Here is a 13,191-nt window from a genome sequence, read left to right as displayed (position 1 = left end):
TCCCTTCGATTTTTCATCTGCCCTTCATTAGGTACCTTCCTTTCCCCTTTATCCCCATGCTGCTTTTCAGTGTATGGTCTTATAAGTTCCTTGAAGGTACAGTTCTTGGAACATAATGAGTGATTGATAAATGGTTATTGATTTACTGAATGAAGGAATGTAATAAGTGATGGAGAAAAGCATGAACTCTACTCCATCCCCACCCCAATTTGGATTTTGTTGGATTTTGTGATATTACAAATCCATTCCTCCATACAGTCTAATACAAACTGACTTTTGAGGTATAGCTAGTCACACAGCTTTATATGAGATTCTAAGAATGATTCTTTTTTGTATTTAAAGAGTCAGACAGACAGAAAGATACACACACAGAGACAGACAGAGAGACAGAAACGGAGAGAGAAATAGACAGACAGAGACAAAGAGACAGAGAAGCAGAGAGATGAAAATTTTAAAAAAAGACAGAGGATAGATAAACATGTGTGGAAATAGATAAACAGAAAATTTCATATCAGATACACAGATGATTGAGACACAGATGGATTTGTAATATGCCCAAATTGATTCTAGTTTTATCTGGAAAAATTGGGGACTCCCCAAAATACCTCTATTGTGAGGAGGAAGGAGAAAGGCTGACTTTTTTGATCCTATTCCAATAATCAAATCCATGAGACAAGTAAGAACACTGAGCTTGGAGTCAGGAGAGCAGAATTTATACTATGGTCCTGATCTTTATTATCCATATATTTTGTTGTTCCATTCTTTCTTATGTCAGCTAGGTAGAAAACACCAGGATAGAGTCAAGAAGAGCCTTAGACACCTACTTGCTGTTTCGTTCCAAGTTCTCTCTTCCATGGTGGTGATTTTGCTGTCAGCAGAACCTCAGACAACATGAAACCAAGGGAAAGAGCTAGAATTTAAGGACTCTAGATGAAGAGGTCTAGAATTTAATATTCTTGCCAATCTAGGGAAGAGAATCTTTATGATATACACTATTTTATGAGGGAAGAGATTCAAACCACTGAATGCCTAGACAAAACTTTTCCACCTCTTTTTTACTCACATGAGGTGACTTATGTCCCGCGTGATGGTTACTTTCAAATCCTAGGATTATAAAATCTAGAATTATGCGCAATCTCAATGGCCACCCCGTCCAACCTTCCTTTTTGACAGATGAAGAACCTGAAGATCAAGGAGTTTAAATATTTTGACCCAGATAGAGAAGAAGGAACATGATTAAGGAAAGGACTCAGCCAGTAACTCCAAGAAAAAGAATCATACAAAAGATGGAATACAGAATATATGTCAATTATTTTCTTTTACAATCATTTCATGACTTTGGGATTGTGGAGAAAATAGTATCTTTGGATAATGACTCAGCAAAACATCAAAACATCCTTTACTTATACTGCTGGTTCAATAATCCTCTGGATTGATGGGTTTTACTGTAAAGCTACTGCTCATCCAGGTGAGAATGAATGGTTTGGTAATTATCATATACACAACAGTCCATGGGAACTATAGTTAGGAGAGACCTTAGAGACTAAGTGTTTCAAGCCCCTCATTTTTAGGGGAGGACTAAGGAAACACAGAGAAGGGAAGGAACATGATCGGGGTCAACAAGGTGACACTACCTTTGATTCCTTTCAAGGAAAATTCATTCACAGAATGGACAAGATGAAATGCAGAAAGGAATAGAAATTTATTCCATGTCAGAATATCTCCTAAAATAGACTGCTAAATAGTTTGTCTTTCTTCAATCCCAAGGTAGCTGAGCTATCCCGTAATTTTTGTGTTGATGTATCTGTATCCACTCTGCACCACAGATGCAGAAAAACAGTGCAGAAAGCAATTATCAGCCTCCATTTAAATCCAATTCTATTAAGACAAAATGTATTGGTTTTGCAGGGAGGTGATCCCTAGCTTCTTTCTAACAAGCACTATCTGTAAGCTGGGCATTTGTCATTCTAGGTTGGGACGCTAGTCACGTATCCCATACAAATGACTTAGCCCCACAATCAGAACCAAGAAAGGGGGGGCTGAAAGTATGGCAGGGTTCAAGTCATATCTTAACTGTATCCAATACAGTTCCAATTTAAAGCATATGGAGTGGAAGCTAAGGGAAAGATAAAGAAAAAAATAAGGCTACAGAAGTAAGAATGAAACCATTCCTGTTAGCACAGAAGTTGCATTCTAATGAGATGTCATACAGAGACATATTTATTCATATATAACATATAGTATATGGAATTATCATATGTGTATTTGTGTATGTATGTATGTAGTCTATGAGAATGAGAAAAAAAACAAGTATTCAGGAAAATAAAGTAGTTAAGTAAGGCATCTGAAGCAAAATGAGAAGAAAATGAAAAAGGGTATATGGGACTTTACTGCAAGTAAAAATAATAATGTAATACAATCAATTGAAAGAGTTGAGAACATTTAAATTGGTGAAGATAGAATGTGTCTGTGGGGTGATGACCCACACTAATTTGTCACATCACTCATACAGATATGTGGAAACACTTTCACTATCTAAATAGTGGACTCCAGCCTATTCTCATATTGGCTGGTCTAGGTTCCCTGAGAAGGACTGCCACCACAAAAATATACTTAAACATTCTTAAAGTCCTAGAGATAACTGTGTTGCGTGGGAATGAACTCTGTCTGTTCACCACTTTAGCCCCTACCAATGTGTTTCCATTTACAAATTAGCCACTCAATGATGACACTTTTAAAAATCGAGTATTTTTACAAAAGAGATACTCATAAATGTACGAGGAATAAATGCACAAATAATAAATTTTAACTGTCAACACATAAATTTAGGTCATATTCTATCTCAAATGCACTCAATAACTATGGGATAAAGTTAGTATACATAGACACTTGCCAAAAAGGTGTAAGGTAGAAAGCCCATATCATCAGGGAAGCATATAAATTTGCAAATGTAAAAATTTCTATTGAATCAAAGATATTGAACCAATGTACACTCTATCACATACTACAGATAAGATTCTTTCAGGACCCACTGAAAAGCTATGCCATGGATAAGGGAAACATCTTGAAAACTCTAGGAAAAGAACTTCTGGGAGCACAGATACTCTAAACTTGATTCCACTTTCTCCTAGACTCAGTATGCACTTGTGGGAAAATATAACACAGACTTCTAAGGTAATGTTTAGCACTGACTAATATTTCCACCATAATAAAATGTTAATTTAATTTAAAATATCCAGTTGAGACTGGTTGGTAATTTGATATCAATTGCTAATCAATGGATTGAGCAACTCATGAATTATAGTATTTAAGAAATCCCTTCCATAAAAAAAAAAAAAAGAAAGAAAAAAAAGATTCTTTAGCATTATCCCTAAAGTGAAATTTAGCCGCTGATGTCTGGGAATTAGATTTGACATTGAAAATGAACATTGGAATAGTAGCCTAGAGCCAGATGACACTTATACAAAGTAATTTCAATTGAAAAAGCAAAAATATCAGGAAGATCGGGTTTGAACTTATTTAGGGAATAGCATTTGATCTTTGAAGGACTCAAGGAATTCTCTAAAGTAGAATGAAGGTAAAATTGTATTCCAGGCATGAAGGAAAGCTGATGCAACAACACAGAGACTAGAGATGGAATACCTATGCAAACCATCACACTAAGCAAAGTATGACTTTCTCTCCTCTCCAGAAGCTCCCATTCCAACAAAAGAGACATCACCAAAGGAAAGTTTCCATTGCAAGTCAGAAAAGTAGGTGCCCTGATCCTTAGGATGCTGGTGCAAAACCGTTTATAATGCTTCTTCTTTAATATTATTTCTTCTGATAAAACATCAGTTTCAGGTGTTGTCACTTAACATGGCCAAGGATTTTGATGACCAGAACTTTCCTTTTTTTGGGTTTCCTGTAGCTCCCAGTAACCCCAATAAGACCAGCATCTCCCTAAGGGCGACTTCCCAGAATGAAGTATGAGACACTGAGCTGGCAGCCTGACTGTATGTGCCCAAGCTCTTGAGTTCATGGTCCTGGGATTTTACCATCAGAATCTGAGAGAAGAGAGTGATCAGTATGGTAGGTAGGAGTGAGGATGAATCTGTCTCGCACATGCTGCTCCTATCTCTTCCTCAGGACACCTGGCTACTTGTTTGCCCTACCAGTAATAGTTATTTGAAAATTGTTGGAGTGGGGAGGGAATGGTTGACTCCTTCTCCATAGGAACATTATAAAGGGGAGAGCAATTAGGCCACTTTAATGAAACTATGGAGTGACTGAAGGAGAGAGATGTGCAATAAGCCTGGATAGGTCTCTGCCCCCAATTATAAAGGACTTTAAAGGACAGAGGAGTTTATATTTGAGTCAAGACAAAAGAGGCTATCGGGGTATTGAAAAAAAGGCAAAGGATAAAGGAAAACCCAAATTTTAGAATTCTCTTGGCCTTTGAGTACTTGGCTACTCAAAGATAGGCAAGGTATCTTCATTAAAAATTATTCAGGTGCAAACTTTATTTCAAAGGTAATCCTTAGGACAAGAAACATCCTGAATTCCAAGTCGCATTTAATTTGCTTGCATGACTGACTCCAGTATGTAAAGGTCCTCTCTCAGTCCTTTGGGTACCTGGGACATTGTTATCCTTGTGTCAAGACTTTACAAAACGTCATATACTGCAGCCTCAGTCTTAATTAGAGCTGCTCATGTGCACTGTTCCCCCTTTGTTCAATCACAGACAATTACCCTCCCTCTCAGCTATGGAATTCAGCCTGACAAGCCATGAGGGAAGAAGAGAAGTAGTTAGCCAGCTCCAGAAGTAATTGGTAATAGAGCTTGTCATCTTAAGGTAGGTCGCCCTGTCCTTAGAGACCCTCGGCAGTCTGCCAGTCACATAGAGTCCATTTGATACCCACACAGACTCTGCGTCCAGATCTAAGCCACGACTTTTCTAACATACAAGCAGGTTTTCATCAAAAAGGAGGATGACTTTGCACTGACAGGTTTGCTAAAGGAGGAAAAGCCCTCACTAGCAATGGAATAGGCGAATGCAGAAAGAATAGAGTAGGTGAATCTGGCAGCTAGGCTGATGCTCACAGAACCTCAGGGTTATAGTTAATGGGCAAGGACAAAACATAGGGAACATAATGACATTAGAAAAGAGTGAGAACTACCTTGTTAGTACTTAATGAGGAAAATGGTCCCATCCCCCTGAGGCTTATCACAGCCCTTTCCACCACTCTGATTGATGGGCTCAGCTCCATAATGAGGTGGGCGCTCACCTCCCACCTGCCATGTGCAGGGAATCTGAAGGAAAGATTTCCATTTCTCTTTTATGAGAGCACAAGCTGGTTAGAAAGGGAACATTCCAACCTCACAGATGTTTCCTGCATTCTGGTTTATATCTGGGCTCCTGGGATCTTGCTCTATGCTAAGGAACTTGACAGTAAATTTGAGTTTTTTAAAGAAAAAAAAGATTCAGGCTTAGTGGAAAAAAAAAAACAACCTCAATTTCTAGAGGTAGTACAGCTAGAGGACATATGTCCTAAAAAGAATTCTGCCATGAGTACCTGAGTAGACACTCTAGAAATAGCAAAGACCATGTTATTACAAAAAGTCCAACACCTGCATTTTGCTTTTTAAAATTAAATTCTATTTATTTAAATAAAGATTCTCTTCCTCTCCTTCCACTTACTTCCCAAATAAATAAAAAACAAAATCCCCTATTCCAAATATGTATGATCATAAGGAACAAAATTCTACTTTTTCTATGTCCAAAATGACTATAACAAAACATAAACTTCAATTGCCCTTTGAATCTATCATTTCCACTTTCAAGAGATGGGCAGCCTCTATTATTATGGTTCCTCTGGAAAAAAATAATTGGTTATTGTGTTGATCAGAATTACCAGGATTTTCTAAATTGCTTTTTTTTCTTTTTACAATATTGTTGTTATGGTATAAATTGTTTTCCTGGTTTTGTTCACTTCACTTAATCATTTCAAGTAAGTTTCTTTGAAACTCCTTCATTTCCTCCAGAACAATAAATATTCCATGATACCTGTATGCCATAACTTGTTTGGTTATTACCCAAATGATGGAAAACCCTCAGAGGGCTATGTTGGTATCATCTCATTATTACTCAATAGAAAAGGCTGAATTTTCAATGTGAACATTTATACACTGAATTTGGCAAATATTATAAATAAAGATGATTTATTATTTTATTTCTAGAAAAGATATTATTGGAGAAAATGCTAATAATAGAAATTAAAAGTATATGAATGACACATATTTTCTCCTAAGAGAGCCAGTTGTTAAATACTTACCATCACACCATTAATACCCCCTTCAGTTTCTAATTCTTTGCTACTGTAGGGTTGTTATAAATATTTTTGTGCACATGGATTGTTTTCCTCTTAGTTTGATCTCTTTGGAGTTATAAACCTATTAATAGTGTCACTGGGTCAGAGGGTAAGCATAAGTTAATAGCTTTGGAAACATATTTCTAAGTTGCTTTTCAAAACAGTTCACAGCTCTACCAACAGAGCATTAATGAACCTATTTTCCCACAGCCCCTCCAACATGTGTCATTTTATGGGTCACTTTTTCCAATCTGATGACTATAAGTTAGAAACTTAGAGTTATTTTAATTTCTATTTCTCTAATTAATAATGATTTGAAGAACTTTTCATATTGTTCACTGATAGTTTGGATTTCTATCTTTGAAAATGTTGTATCTTTTGTGCATTTATTAATTGGGTAATTGTCTTTTTCCCTTATATATTTGAAAAAGTTCCCCATATATCTTTGAAATGAGATTTTTATCAATGAAGCTTATTGCAAAAATTTTCCCAATTTGGGTACTTCAATTTTAGCTGTGCTTTTTTTTTGGCATGGGGAGGGATCTTTTCAATTTTATGTATCCAAAAATATTTATTTTACCTTTTTTGATTCTCTCTGTCTCTTGTTTGGTCATGAATTCTTCCACTATCCATAGATCTAAGAGGTAATTTCTTCCTTGTTCCTGACATTCATTTATGTTATCATCATTTAAGTCTAAGTCATGTACCCATTTTGAATTTTTCTTGATATATCATGAGAAGTCTTTTCCAGCTAGAATCTTTTCTAGTTTTCACAACAGCATTGATCAAATAGTGAAATACAAGGAATTCTGGTGCCCACATACATTTTACAAATGAAGGAAAACACAGGGAAATTGTATGACTTCTTTAAGGACATTCAAGTACAAAGCAGCAGGTAGGATTTGACTCTTGGTGCTTCATTCCTTCCACCATAATTCACTGCCTCTTATTGTGGACTCTACCACAAACATCAAGGGAGACTTCATTATTAATAATCTCAAGATCCAGATACTCTCCAAAAACTTTGTCCATGACAAAATTCATAGGCACAAGGTCATAGATTTATTTTTCCCCTTAGAAATTATGAATTTGTTATGTGATACATAACATAACAAAAATGTGATACATTTTTGGTCTGTATGCCCACACAAGCCTACCCACAAACACTTGTACGACATGTATTGTATTTAAGATATACTTTAACATGTTTAACATGTATGAGACTGCCTGCCTTTGGAACAGCAGGTTTTTTTGCAAGGGTCAATGTTGAAAAATTACCCATGCATATGTTTTGTCAATAAAAAGCTATAATAAAAAAGTACTTGTACATACTGCCCTAAAAGAAATAAGATTTTAATTAACTTCCTAAGGGGGCATCCACTTGGAAAGGGTTAATTTGATGGTGATCAAGAGATCAAAGGAAATACTTGCAGGACATTCAGGTAAGGCATTCCCACAGTGGTCATGGCTAGGGGAAAAAAGACAGAAGCAGATGGAGGGGGGAGTTAAGATCAATTAAACAAATCAGTTGAAAACATTCCCATTCCCAAAGACTACTATTATTGGCAGAACAGAGTAGAAGGGACATGAATGATTTCCCCCTCTGCCCATGAAATATGAAAAGAACAAAGAAAATCCTTTATTATATTGTGTGACTGTACCATAGAACTACTGGGAAAATATGAGAATGCCACAATTCGAGGGTTTATAGAGTGGAGAGCTCAGGATTTGGATGTCAGTGGTCCATCTAAACTCTGAATCAAAGCCTGTTGTGGGGAAGAAGGAATAGCCCCTTTTTCTGATATCAATGACCATGAGATAAGCTGGCCAATCCACAAGGCCATGGCAGCTATTTTGTCCCTCATAATGTGTCATTCACAGAATAGTCTGTCATGTTGTCAAAGAAAAGGGGTTTGGATAGGGATTAGACTGGTAAATTTCATTAATATATGGAATTTTCGGGTGAAGAAGCTCCTTCCACTGATGTGAGAAAGCATCTTCTTTTTCATTTATTTACCTTCCTAGAGTTGTTTAAAGCACTGAGCCATTGTGGGGCTGGCCCAAGGGAATACCAGCAGCATGTGTCAGAAGCAAGACTTCAACCCAGGTCTTTCTCTCTTTCAGGCCAGCTCTTTATCTACTCTATCTCTGAAAAAAAAAAAAAGGAAAATAACAAAAGCAAAAAGATAGAACAGTAAGGGAGACAATATTGTACAGTGAAAATAGCATAGGATAAGAGGATAGAGGCTGAATTCTGCTTCAGACACCTATTATATATTTCTGAGCAAGTCCTTCATCATTCTTAATCCTATTTCTTCAACTGTAAAATGGACATAAAAATAATCATGTACTAATTGGAAATTAAATAATCTAATCCTAAAGAATGAGTGGGTGAAACAACAAATTATAGATACAATCAATAATTTCATCTAAGAGAATGACAACAATGAAACAACATACCAAAATATGTGGGATGCAGACAAAGCAATAATAAGGGGAAATGCCTACTAGCATAAAATAGAGAAAGAGAAAATCAATGAATTGGGCTTGCAACTAATTTCCCTTGCAAAACCTTCTGTTCCAAATTTTCCTCTCCTTCCCCCTACCCCCTCCCCTAGATGGCAAGTTGTCTAATACATGTTAAATATATTAAAATATATGTTAAATCCAATTTATGTATACATAGTTATACAGTTATCTTGCTACACAAGAAAAATTGGATCAAGAAAAAAAAACTGAGAAAGAAAACAAAATGCAGGCAAACAACAAGAGAAAGAGTAAAAATGCTATATTGTGATCCACACTCAGTTCCCATGGTCCTCTCTCTGGGTGTATATGGCTTTCTTCATCACTGAACAATTGGAACTGGTTTGAATCATCTCATTGTTGAGAAGAGCCATGTCCATCAGAATTGATCATTGTATAGTCTTATTGTTGCTGTGTAGGCTGATCCCCTGGTTCTGCTTATTTCACTTAATATCAATTCCTGTAAGTCTCTCCAGGGCTCTCTGAAATCATCCTGTTGGTCATGTCTTACAGAAAAGTAATATTTCACAACATTCATATACCACAATTTATTCAGCCATTCTCCAATTGATGGGTTTCCATTCAGTTTCCAGTTTCTTTCCACTACAAAAAGGGCTGCCACAAATATTTTTGCACATGCAGTTCCTTTTCTCTTCCTTAAGATCTCTTTGGGATATAAGTATGGGGTACACACAGTTTGATAACTTTTTGAGCATTGTTCCAAATTTATCTCCAAAATGACTGGATCCATTCACAGTTCCACCAACAACGCATCAGTGTCCTAGTTTTCCCACATCCCCTCCAACATTCATTATCTTTTCCTGTCATCTTAACCAATTTGAAAGGTATGTAATGGTATTTCAGAGTTGTCTTAATTTGCATTTCTCTGATCAATAGTGATCTGGAGTACCTTTTGAGATGACTACAAATAATTTCAATTTCTTCATCTGAAAATTGTCTGTTCATATCCTTTGACAGTTTACCAATTGGAGAATGGCTTGAACTATTATAAATGTGAGTCAATTCTCTATATATTTTAGAAATGAAGCCTTTATCAGATTTGATTTGTACAAAAACTTTTTAACTTAATAAATCAAAATTATTTATTTTGTGATCAATAATGATCTCTAGTTCTTCTTTGGTCACAAATTCCTTTCTCCTCCACAGATCAAGAGGTAAACTATCCTATGTTCTTCTAATTTGTGTATAATATCATTCTTTATGTCTAGATCATGAACCCATTTCAACTTTATCTTGGTATATAATGTTAGATATGGATCAATATCTAGTTTCTGCCATACTAGCAGTTTTTGTCAAATAGTGAATTCTTATCCCAAAAGCTGAGGTCTTTGGGTTTGTCAAACACTAGATTACTATAGTCATTGTTTATTTTGTTCTGTGAACCTAATCTATTCCACTGATCAACTACTCTATTTCTTAGCCAGTACCAAATGGTTTTGATGACTGCTGCTTTATAATATAGTTTTAGATCTGGTATAGCTAGGCCATTTTCATTTCCTTTTTTCCCCCATTAATTCCTTTGAAATTTTGGCCTTTTGTTCTTCCAGATGAATTTTGTTATTTTTTCTAGGTTAGTAAAATAGTTTCTTAGGAGTTTGATTGGTATAGCACTAAATAAATAAATTAGTTTAAAGTCATCTTTATTATATTCACTCAACCTATCCAAGAGCACTTGATATTTTTCCAATTGTTTAAAACTGACTTTATTTGTGTGGAAAGTGTTTTTGTAGTTTTACTCATATAATTCCTGACTTTGCCTTGTCAGATAGATTCCCAAATATTTTATACAATCGACAATTATTTTAAATGAAAATTCTCTTTGCATCTCTTGCTGTTGGATTTTGTTAGTGATATATAAAAATAATGATGATTTATTTTGTATCCTGCAACTTTGCTAAAGTTATGGATTATTTCTAGTAGTTTTTAGTTGATTCTTTAGGGTTCTCTAAGTATGCCATCATATCATCTGCAAAGAGTGATAATTGGGTATCCTCATTACTTTAATTCCTTTAATCTCTTTTTCTTTTCTTATTGCCAAAACTAGCAGTTCTAATACAATATTGATTTGTTCTGTGATAGTGGGTAAACTTGTTTCACTCCTGATCTGATTGGGAAGGGTTCTAGTTTATCCCCATTACATATGATGCTTGCTGATGTTTTAAATATATGCTACTAACTATTTTAAGGAAAATCTATTTATTACTATATTGTCTAGTGTTTTTAATAGGAATGGATGTTGCATTTTATCAAATGATGCAAAAATCTTGAATAAAATATTAGCAAAAAGATAACAGAAAGTCATCCCCCAGGATAATACACTATGACCAAGTAGGCTTTATACCAGGAATGCAGGGCTGGTTCAATATTAGGAAAACTATTAGCTATATCTATACTATAATTAACTATATCAATAACCAAACTAACAAAAATCATATGATTATCTCAATAGATGCATAAAAAGCATTTGAAAAAAATCCAATTCCTTTTCCTATTAAAACCACTAGAGAGTATAGTAATAAATGGAATTTTCCTTAATATGATCAATAGCATCTATTTAAAACCATCAGCAAGAATCATGTGTAATGGGGACAAACTGAAACCATTCCCAATAAGATTCCCAAGAAAGTTGCCCACTATAACTATTACTATTCAATACTGTATTGGAAATGTTAGCTTTGCAAATAAGAAAATAAAAAGAGATTAAAGGAATTAAAGTAGGTAATGAGGATACCAAATTATCACTCTTTGCAAATGATATGATGGCAAACTTAAGAGAACTTTAAAGAATAAACTAAAATTCCACTAGAAACAATTCACAACTTTAACAAAGTTTCAGGATGCAAAATAAATCCACATAAGTCATCAGCATTTTATATATTACCAAGAAAGTCCAGCAGGAAGAGATACAAAGAGAAATTCCATTTAAAATAATTGTTGATAATATAAAATATTTGGGAGTCTACCTGCCAACGCAAAGTCAGGAACGATATGAACACAACTACAAAATACTTTCCACACAAATAAAGTCAGATCTAATCAATTGGAAACATACCAAGTGCTTATGGGTAGGCTGAGCGAATATAATAAAAAATGGCAATACTATCTATATTAATCTACTTATTTAGTGCCTTGCCAATCAAACTCCCCAAGAAATTATTTTACAGATCTAGAAAAATAATAACAAATTTATCTGGAAGAACTAAATAAAGGTCAAGAATTTCAAGGAAATTAATGAAAAAAATGTCAACGAAGGTGGCCTAGCAGTGCCAGACCTAAAACTATATTATAAAGCAATGGGCTATGAAAATCATTTGGTAATAGCTAAGAAATAGAGTAGTTGATCTTTGGAATAGCTTAGGTTCACAGAACAAAATAGTAAATGACGATAGTAATCTAGTGTGTGACAAACCCAAAGATCACAACTTTTGGGATATAAAATCACTATTTGACAAAAACTGCTGGGAAAATTGGAAATTAATATGGCAGAAACTGATCACTGACCTACACCTAATACCCTATATCAAGAGAGGGTGGAAATGGGTTCATAATTTAGACATAAAGGGGGATATTATAAGCATATTAGAAGAACAAACTATAATTTACCTCTCATATCTGTTGAGAAGAAAGGAATTTATGACCAAAGAAGAAATGGAGCTCATCATTAAACCACAAAATAGATAATTTTGGTTATATTAAATTTAAAAAGTTTTTGTAGAAACAAAACTAATGCAGACAAACTTAGAAGGGAAGCAATAAACTGAGAAAATGTTAAATCTCTATTGATTAGAAAAATACAAATTAAGACAACTCTGAGGTATCACTAAAAATCTCTAAGATTGGCTAAGATAACAGGAAAAGATAATGAAAAATGTTGGAGGTGATGTGAGAAAACTGGAATAGTGATACATTGTTGGTGGAATTATGAACTGATACAACCATTCTGCAGAGCAATTTGGAACTAGGGCCAAAGGACTATCAAAATGTGCATACTCTTTGATCCAGCAGTGTTACTACTGGGTTTATATCCCAAAGAGATCTTAAAAGAGGGAAAGGAACCCACATGTGCAAAAGTGTTTGTGGCAGCCCTTTTTGTAGTAGCAAGAAACTGGAAACTGAGTGGATGTTCATCAGTTAGAGAATGGCTGAATAAGTTATGGTATATAAATGTTATGGAATATTATTGTTCTATAAGAAATGATCACCAGAATGATTTCAGAGAGGCCTGGAGAGACTTACATGAACTAATGCTAAGTGGAATAAGCAGAACCAGGAGATCATTGTACATGATAACCAC

The sequence above is a fragment of the Sminthopsis crassicaudata genome, chromosome 3 (genome assembly GCF_048593235.1).
Source record: "Sminthopsis crassicaudata isolate SCR6 chromosome 3, ASM4859323v1, whole genome shotgun sequence".
NCBI classification, from domain to species: domain Eukaryota; kingdom Metazoa; phylum Chordata; class Mammalia; order Dasyuromorphia; family Dasyuridae; genus Sminthopsis; species Sminthopsis crassicaudata.
Note: the sequence above shows the minus strand (reverse complement) of the source record.